Below are 10,266 nucleotides of genomic sequence, written 5' to 3' on the forward strand. Positions count from 1 at the left end.
CGCCAGCGCCCTCATCTCATCCCACCCGTCCGCTCGTGCACAGCCGGAGGATCGGGCCTGCCGGCCTCCTGGGGGCTAACCCTAACCCTAGGTCAGACCCAAGGGGCCCCTGTCAAGGGGCCTGGCGCCGCAACGCGGGGATTGGGGACACCCAAGCTGCAGTGCTGGACTCACCCTGCCGCCCCGCCGCCATTCGGGCCGCTAGGGGTACAGCCTGTCATTCAGGGCGGAGAATGGGCAGGGCCCTCCTAGCCCCCGGCGACATTCGAAGTCCCCCTGCACCAAAACATTTGGGCCCACACTCCCGGGCCTGCCGGCCTCCTGGGGGCTAACACTAACCCTAGGTCGGCCCCCGTGGGGCCCCTACTAAGGGGCCTGGCCCCACAACGCCGGGGATTGGGGACCCCAGAGCCCCAGCCAGTACTCATTTTGTCGTCCCGTCGCCACCCGGGCTGCTAGGGGAGCCACCCTTCATTCAGTGTGGGAGAACAGGCAGGGCCCTTCGAGCCCAAGGCGACATTCGAAAGTGCCCCGCCCCAAAATGCTCCCATGGTCCCCCTCGCCAGCGCCCTCACCTCAGAACACCGATCCGCTCGCCGCACAACTGACATTTCGGGATTGCCAGCCTCCTGAGGTCTAACCCTAACCCTAGGACAGCCCCCGAGGCGTACATCCCAAGGGGCCTGGCGCTGCACGCTGGAGATTGGTGACCCCCGAGCCGCAGCGCCGGACTCACCTTGCCGCCCCACTGCTACCCGGGCCGCTAGGGGCGCCGCCAGTCATTCAGTGTGGGAGAATGGGCAGGGCCCTCTGAGCCCCCGGAGACCTTTGAAGGCCCCCAGCGACAAAATGCTTCGGCCCACGCTCCCGCTTGCCAGTGCCCTTACCTCGGCCCGCCCCTCCACTCACCTCACAGCTGGCGGATCAGGCCTGCCAGCCTCCTGGGGGCTAACCCTAACCGTAGGTCGGCCCCCGAGGGGCCCGTCCGATGGGGCCTGGTGCCACAACGCCTGGGATTGCTGACACCCAAGCCCCAGCGCCGGACTCACCCTGCTGCCCCGCCGCCAACCCGGCCGCTGGGGGCGCCGCTGGTCATTCAGGGCGGGAGAATGGGCAGGGCCCTCCGAGCCCATGGCAATCTTCGAAGGCCCCCCATCCTAAACACTTGAGCCCTCGCTCCTGCTCCTCAGCGCCCTCACCTCGGCCCTCCCCTCCGCTCGCCGCAGAGCCGGCGGATGAGGCCTGCCCTCCTAGGGTGTCCCCTGAGGGGCCTAGGTTGTCCCCTGAGGGGCCCCTCCGAAGGGGCCTGGCACCGCAATGCCGGGGATTTGGGACCCCCGAGCCCCAGTGCTGGACTCACTCTGCCACCTCGCAAGCACCCAGGGCGCTAGGGGCGTTGCCAGTCATTCAGGAAGGGAGAACGGGCAGGGCCCTCCGATCCCCCTGCGACCTTCGAAGGCCCCCCGTGCAAAAACTATGGCTCCCATGCTCCTGCTCGCCAGCGCCCTAACCTCGGCCCATGCCTAAGCTTGCTGCAGAGCTGGCGGATCAGGCCTGCTGGCTTGCTGGGGGCTAACCCTATCCCTAGGTCGCCCCCGAGGGGCCCCTCCCAAGTGGCCTGGCGCGGCATGCCATTGATTGGGGACCCCCAAGTCCCAGCGCCAGACGCACCCTGCCACCCCGCCGCCACCTGGGGTTCTAGGGGCGTCGCCAGTCCTTCAGGGCGACAGAATGGGCAGGACCCTCTGAGCCACCTGCAATCTTCGAAGGCACCCCGAGCCAAAGCCAAATGCTATGGCCTACGCTCCCGATCACCAGCTACCTCACCTCGACCCACACCTCCATTCACTGCACATGGGCGGAACGAGCCTGCCAGTCTCCTGGGGGCTAACCCTAACCCTAGGTCAGTCCCCGAGGGGCCCGTCCCAAGGGGCCTGGCGCCGCAGCGCTGGGTATCAGGGACTGCCGAGCCCCAGCGCCAGACTCACCGTGCTGCCCCACCACCACCCGGGCCGCTAGGGTGTCCCTGGTCATTCAGTGCGGGAGAACGGCAGGGCCCTCCGAGCCCACGGCGACCTTCGAAGGCCCCCACATCCAAAACGCTTGAGCCTATGCTCCCCATCCTCAGCACCCTCACCTTGGCCCACTCCTCCACTCCCTGCAGAGCTGGGGGATGAGGACTGCCCTCCTCCTGGGGCTACACATAACCCTAGGTTGGCCCCTGAGGGGCCCCTCCGAAGGGGCCTGGCACCGCAATGCCTGGGATTGGGGACCCTCGAGCCCCAGTGCCAGACTCACTATGTTGCCCCGCCACCACCCAGGCCCCTAGGAGCACCGTCGGTCATTCAGGGAGGGAGAATGGGCAGATCCCTCCGAGCCCCTGGCGACCTTCAAAGGCCCCCCCGTGCCAAAGCGCTTGGGCCCATGCTCCCGCTCGCCTGCACCCTCACCTCGGTCTGCCCCTCCGCTCGCTGCACAGCCGGTGGATCTGGACTGCCAGACTCCTGGGTGTTACCCTAACCGTTGGTGGGCCCCCGAAGGGCCCATCCCAGGTTCCTATTGCCGCAACACCGGGGATTGGGGACTCCCGAGCCCCAGCGCCCAACTCACCCTCCTGCCCTACCGCCACCTGGGCCGCTAGGGGCGCCGCTTTCATTCAGGGAGGGAGAATGGCAAGGGCCCTCCAAGTCACCGGCGACTTTCGAAGGCCCCCCGCACCAAAACGCTTGGGCCCACGCTCCCGCTGGCCAGCGCCCTTACCTCGGCCCTCCCCCCCGCTCGCCGCACAGCTGGCTGACTGGGCCTGCGGGCCTTCTGGGGGCTAACCCAAACCCTAGGTCGGCCCCCTAGTGGCCCCTCCCAAGGTGCCTTGAGCCTCAACGACGGGGATTGGGGACTCCTGAGCCCCAGCGCCGGACTCACCATGCCCCCCACCGCCACCTGGGCCACAAGGGGCACCCCCGGTCATTCAGGGCGGGAGAACAGGCAAGACCCTCTGAGCCCCTGGTGACCTTCGATGGCCCCTCGCTCCAAAACTTTGGGCCCACTTTCCCGCTCGCCAATACCCTCATCTCAACCCGCCCCTCCGCTCACCGCACAGCCGGGAGATTGGGTCTCCTGGCCTCCTGGGGGTAACCCTAACCCTAGGTCAGCACCTGAGGGGGCCCTCCCAAGGGGCCTCGCGCCACAACGCCGGGGATTGGGGACCCCGAGCGCCAGCACCTGACTCACCTGCCGCCCAGCCGCCACTCGGAGGCTTGGGGTGCTGCCGTTCATTCAGGGCGGGAGAAGGGGCAGGGCCCTCCGAGACACGGTGAACTTCGAAGGCCTCCCGCGCCAAAATGCCCAGGCCCACCCTCCCACTCACCAGCGCCCTCACGTAGGTCTGCCACTCCTCTCTTCACACAGCTGGCGAATAGGGCCTGCTGGCCTCCTAGGGGCTAAACCTAACCCTAGGTTGGGCCCCGAAGGGCCCCTCCCAAGGGGCCTGGTGCCACAACGCCGGGGATTGGGGACCCCCAAGCCCCAGTGCCGGATGCACCCTGCCGCCCCTCCCCACCCAGGCCGCTAGGGGCGCCGCCATTCATTCACCATGGGAGGATGGACAGGGCCCTCCGAATCCCCACCAACTTTCGAAGGCACCCCGAACCAAAATGCTTGGGCCCAGGCTCATATTCACCAGAACCCTCACCTCAGCCCAACTCTCCGCTCAACGCCCAGGTGGTGTATCGGGCCTGCCGGCCTCCTGGGGGCTAACCCTAACCATAGTTCGGCCCCCGAGGGGCACTTCCCAGGGGCCTGGCATCACAACACTGGGGATGGGGACCCCGAGTCCAAGTGCCAGACTCACCCTGCTGCCCTTCAGCCACCTGAGCTGCTAGAGACCACTGGTCAATCAGGGCGGGAGAATGGGCAGGGCCCTCGGAGCCCCCGCTGACCTTTGAAGCCCCCCCGTGCAAAAACATTGGTTCCCATCCTCCTGCTCGCCAGCGCCCTCACCTCAGCCCGCCCCTCCGCTTGCTGCAGAGCCAGTGGATAGTGCCTGCCAGGATCCTGGGGGCTAACTGAAATCCTAGGTCGGCCCCGTGGGGCACAACCCAAGGGGCCTAGCTCTGCAACGCTGGGGATTGGTGACTCAGAGCCCCAGAGCCAGACTCACCCTGCCGCACTGTTCCCACCCAGGCCGCTAGGGGCGCCGCCGCTCATTCAGTGTGGGAGAATGGACAGGGCCCTGGAGAAACCATCGACATTTGAAGCCTCCTGCGCCAAAATGCAGGGGCCCACGCTCCTGCTCGCCAGAGCCTTTACCTCGGCCCGTGCACCTCTCGCCGTCCAGCCAGAGGATTGGGCCTGCCGGCCTCCTGGGTGCTAACTCTAACCCTAGGTCCGCCCATGAGGAGCCCCTCCCAAGGGGCCTGGCCCCTCAATGCTGGGGATTGGGGATCCCTGAGCCGCAGTGCGGAACTCACGCTGCCGCCCCACCTCCAACGGAGCCGCAAAGCGCGCCGCTGGTTATTCAGGGCAGGAGAATGGGCAGGGCCCTCTGAGACATGGCAACATTCAAAAGCCCAGGGTGCAAAAACGCTGGGGACCACGCTCCCACTCTGCATCACCCTCAACTTGGCCCGCACCTCCGCTCTTCGCAGAGCCAGCGACTCGGGCCTGCCGGCCTCCTGGGTGCTAACCCTAACCCTAGGACAGCCCTTGAAGGTCCCTTCCTAAGGGGCCTGGCGATGCAACACCAGGGATTGGGGACCCCCAAGCCCCAGCGCCAGATGCATGCTGCCGCCCGCCCCACACATGCTGCTAGGGGCGCCGCCATTCATTCAGGGTGGGAGAACTGGAGGTCCCTCCGAACCCCTGCCGACATTCGAAGGCGCACCGAACCAAAAAGCTTGGACCCAGGCTCATGTTCACCACCACCCTCACCTCGCCTCAATTCTCTGCTCGACGCACAGGTGGTGTATCGGGCCTGTGGGGCTCCTTGAGGCTAACCCTAACCATAGGTCGGCCCCCGAGGGGCTCTACCCAAGGGGCCTGGCATCACAACGCTGGGGATGGGGATCCTGAGCCCATGTGCCAGACTCACCCTGCTGCCCTTCAGCCACTGGAGCCGCTAGAGGCCCCGCCGGTCAATCAGGGCAGATCGGGCAGGGCCCTCCGAGCCCACGCTGACCTTTGAAGGCTCCCTGCGCAAAAACGTTGGCTCCCAGGATCCTGCTCACCAGTGCCCTCGCCTCGTCCCGCCCCTCTGCTTGCTTCAGAGCTGGTGGATAGGGCCTGCTGGGCTTCTGGCAGCTAACCAAAACCCTAGGTTGGCCCTGTGGGGACATCCCCAGAGGCCTGGCTCTGCAATGCTGGGGATTGGTGACTCAGAGCCCCAGAGCCAGACTCACCCTGCCGCACTGTCCCCACCCGGGCCGCTAGGGGCGCCGCAGGTCATAGAGGGCGAGAGAAGGGCAGGGCTTTCTGAGCCACCAGTGACATTCAAAGGCTCCCCGTGCCAAAACACTGGTGCCCACGCTCCCCCTCCCCAGCGCCCTCACCTCGGCCTGCAACTCCGCTCGCCGCACAGTGTGCAGATTGGGCCTGAAGGTCTCCTTGGGGCTAACCCTAACCCTAGGTCGGCGCCCCAGGGGCTCCTCCCAAGGGTCCTGGTGCCACTACACTGGGGATCTGGGACCCCAAGCCCCAGAGCCAGACTCACCCTCCCACAACGCTGCCACCCGGGCCGCGAGGGGCGCCGCCGGTCATTCAGGGCGGGAGAATGGACAGAGCCCTGGAGAAACCAGGACATTTGAAGCCTCCCGCGCCAAAATGCAGGGGCCCACAATCCCGCTCCCCAGCGCCTTTAGCTCGGCCCACCCACCTCTCGCCGCCCAGCCAGAGGATCGGGCCTGCCATCCTCATGGGGGCTAACTCTAACCCTAAGTCGGCCCAGGAGGAGCCCCTCCCAAGGGGCCTGGCACCGCAACACCAGGGATTGGGGATCCCCGAGCCACAGCGTGGGATTCACCCTGCCACCCCACTGCCAACAGAGCCGCTAGGGGTGTCACTGGTTATTCAGAGCAGGAGAATGGGCAGGGCCCTCCGAGACATGGCACATTCGAAGGCCCAGGGCGCCAAAACGCTGGGGCCCACGCTCCCGCTCTGCATCCCCCTCAACTCAGCCCACACCTCCGCTACTCGCACAGCCGGCGACTCGGGCCTGCCAGCCTCCTGGGCGCTAACCCTAACCCTAGGACGGCCCCTGAGGGTCCCTTCCTAAGGAGCCTTGCGGTGCAACGCCAGGGATTGGCGACCCCCAAGCCCCAGCGCCGGGTGCACCCTGCAATCCCGCCCCACATGGGCCGCTAGGGGCGCCGCCATTCATTCTCGGCGGGAGAACTGGCAGGGGCCTCCGAACCCCCACCCACCTTCAATGGCTCCCAGAACCAACATGCTTGTGCCCAGGCTCATGTTCACCAGCACCCTCACCTCGGCCCAACTCTCCGCTCCACGCACAGGCGGTGTATAGGGCCTGCCGGCCTCCTGGGGGCTAACCCTAACTGTAGGTCGGCCCCTGAGGGGCCCTTCTCAAGTGGCCTGGCGCCCCAACGCCGGGGATGGGGCAACCGAGCCCAAGTGCCAGACTCACCCTGCTGCCCTTCAGCCACCTGAGCCACTAGGGACCCCGCTGGTCATTCAGAGCGGGAGAACGGGCAGGTCCCTCCGAGCCCCCACTGACCTTCGAAAGCCCCCCACGCTAAAATGCTTGGGCTCATGCTCAGGCTCGCCAGCACCCTCACCTCGGCCCACCCTGCTGCGTGCCGCACAGACGCTGATCGGGTCCACCGGCATCCGGGGGGCTAACCGTAACCCTAGATCGACCCCTGAGGGGCCCCTCCCAAGGGGCCTGGTGCTGCAACACAGGGGATTGGGGACCCTGAGCCTCAGCACCTGACTCACCCTGCCACCCAGCTGCCACCCAGGGGCTTGGGGTGCTGCCGTTCATTCAGGGCGGGAGAACGGGCAGGGCCCTCCGATACACGGTGTCCTTCGAATCCCCCCCGCGCCAAAATGCCTGGGCCCATGCTCCCAAACACCAGCACCCTCACCTAGGTCCGCCACTCCACTCTCCACACAGCTGGCGAATAGGAACTGCCGAGTTCCTAGGGGCTAAACCTAACCCTAAGTTGTCATCCGAGGGGCCCCTCCCAAGGGGCCTGGCGCCGCATCGCTGGGGATTGGAGATACCTGAGCCTCAGGGCCTGACTCACCCTGCCACCCCTCACCACCCGGGCCGCTAGGGGCACCGCCGTTCATGCAGGGTGGGAGAACAGGCAGGGCCCTCGAGACCCCGGCGACCTTTGAAAGCCCCAAGTCAAAACGCTGGTGCCCAGGCTCCTGCTCGCCAGCACCTTTACTTTGGCCCGCCCCTCCTCTCACAGTCTAGCTGGCATATCGGGCCTGCCGGCCTCCTGGGGGCTAACCCTAACCCTAGGTTGGCCCAGAGGGGCCCCTCCCAAGGGGACTTGTGACCAAAGCCGGGGATTGGGGACAGCCGAGCCGCAGCGCCGGACTCACCCTGCCGTCCTGTCGACATCAGGCTCTCTGGGGCATCACTGGTCCTTCAGGGTGGGAGAATGGGCAGGGCCCTCGAGACTCCGGTCAATTTTGAAGGCCATCCGCGCCAAAATGCTGGGGCCCACGCTGGAGCTCGCCAGCGCCTTCACCTCAGCCTGCCCCTCCGCCCTCTGCACAGCTGGCAGATCAGGCCTGCCGGCCTCCTGGGGGCTAACTCTAATCCTAGGTTGGCCCCAGAGGGGCCCCTCTGAAGGGGCCTGCCACCACAACGCCGGGGATTGGGGACCCTCGAGTCGTAATGCCGGACTCACCCTGCTGCCCCGCTGACACCAGTGGTGCTAGGGCGCCACAGATCGTTTTGGGCGGGAGAACGGGCAGGGCCCTCTGAGCCCCGGTGAACTTTGAAGGCCCCAGCACCAAAACGCTGGGGCCCACGCTCCGCTCGCCAGCGGCCTCACCTCGGACCGCGACTCCATTCACCTCAAGATGGTGGATCGAGCCTGACGGCCTCCTGAGGGCTAACTCTAACCCTACCTTGGCCCCAGAGGGGCCCTTCCCAAGGGGCCTCGCACTGCAACGTCAGGTATAGGGAAGCCCGAGCCTCAGCACTGGACTCACCCTGCCGCCCCGCCATCACCCGGGCCGCTAGGGGCGCCGCCGGTCATCCAGGTGAGGGAAGGAGCAGGGCCCTCCGAGCCCCCAGTGACTTTCGAAGGCCCCCTGCTCCAAAACGCTTGGGACCACGCTCCCGCTCGCCAGCGCACTCACCTCGGCCCGCCCCACTGCTCGCCACTCAGCAGGTGGATCGGGCCTGCCGGGCTACTGGGGGCTAAACCTAACCCTAGGTTGGCCCCCAAGGGGCCCCTCCCAAGGGGCCTGTCGCCGCAACACCGGGGATTGATGACCCCTAAGCCCCAGCGCTGGACTCACCCTGCTGCCCCGCTGGCACCCAGGCCACTAGGGGCGCCACTGGTCATTCAGGGCGGGAGAATGGGCAGGGCCCTCTGAGTCCTGGTGAACTTCTAAGGGCCCATGTTCCAAAATGCTTGGGCCCATGCTCCCGCTAAGCAGCGCCCTCACTTCGACCCGCCCCTCTGCTCGACGCACAGCCAGCTGATCAGGTCTGCCAGCCTCCTGGGGGCTAACCCTAACCTTAGGTTGGCCCCCAAGGGGAACCTCCCAAGGAGCCTGGCGCAGCAACGCCAGGGATTGGGGACCCCCGAGCCCCAGCACCATACTCTCCGTGCCGCCCCGCTGACACCGGGCACGCTGGGGCATTACTGTTCATTCAGGGTGGGAGAACAGGCAGGGCCCTCGAGACCCCAGCGACCTTCCAAGGCCCCCCATGACAAAATGCTTGGGCCCACGCTCCAGTTCGCCGGCGCCCTCACCTCGGCCTGGCCCTCCGCTACCGCACAGCTGGCAGATAATGTCTACTGGAATCCTGGGTGCTAACAGTAACCCTAGGATGGCCCCAGAGGGGCCCCTCCCAAGGGGCCTTGCGCTGCAATGCATGGCATTGGGGACCCCCAAACCGCAAAGCCAGACTCACACTGCCAACCTGCCACCACCCAGGCGCTAGGGGCGCCGCCGGTCATTCAGGGCGGGAGAACGGACAGGGCCCTCCGAGCCTCTAGCGACTTTCAAAGGCCCCCTGCGCCAAAACGCTAGATACCATACTCCTGCTCGGCAGCGCACTCACCTCATCCCACTCCTCCACTCCCCGCACAACTGGCACATGGGTCCTGCTGGCCTACTGGGTCTAACCCTAACCCTAAACCCTAACCCCTAACCTTAAACCCTAAACCTTAACCCCTAAACCTAACCCTAACTCTAACCTCTAACCCTTACCCTAACCATAACCCTACTCTAAACCTAACAATAAACCCTAATCCTTAAACCCTAAACCCTAACATTAACACTAAACCCTAAACCCTAACCCCTAACCCTAATCACGAAACCTTAAACTCTAAGCCCTAACCTTAACCACTAACTCCAAACCCCAAACCCTAACCCTAAACCCTAACCCTACCCGGCCCTACCATACCCCTAACCCTACCCCTAAACCTACCCCTTCAGCTAACCCTACCCCTAACCCGTAACCTAACCCTAAACCTAACCCTAATCCTACCCTAACCTGTACCCTAACCCTAAACGTAACCCTAACACATACTCTAATCTGTACCTTAACCCGTACCCTAACCCTAACCCTAACCCGTACCCTAAGCCGTACCCAAATCCGTACACCAACACTTACCCTAAACCGTACCCTAACCCGTACCCTAAACTGTACCCTAATGTGTACACTAACCCATACCCTAACCCTAACCTGTATCCTAAACCTAACCCATACTCCAACCCTAACCCTAACCCTAAACCCTAACCCTTACCCTAAACCCTAATCTGTACCCTAACTCGTAACCTCTAAACTGTAACCCCTAAACCCAACCCTAACCCGTACCCTCTCCTTACCCTAACCCTAACCCTTACCCTCAATCATACCCTAACCGTAACCCATACCCTAACCTTAACCCATACCCTAAACCGTACCCTAACCCCGGGGATTAGTAAACCTGAGCCCCACCATGGGACTCAGCCTGCCACCCCTCAGGAAACCATGCCCCTTGGGGCGCCACAGAGCATCCCGTGCAGGAAAACTGGTAGGGCCCCCCTGAGCCCCCAGCGATCCTCGGCGGCCCC

Source organism: Ursus americanus, chromosome 8, assembly GCF_024610735.1.
Source record: "Ursus americanus isolate L20-20 chromosome 8, mUrsAme1.1.p, whole genome shotgun sequence".
Lineage (NCBI taxonomy): Eukaryota > Metazoa > Chordata > Mammalia > Carnivora > Ursidae > Ursus > Ursus americanus.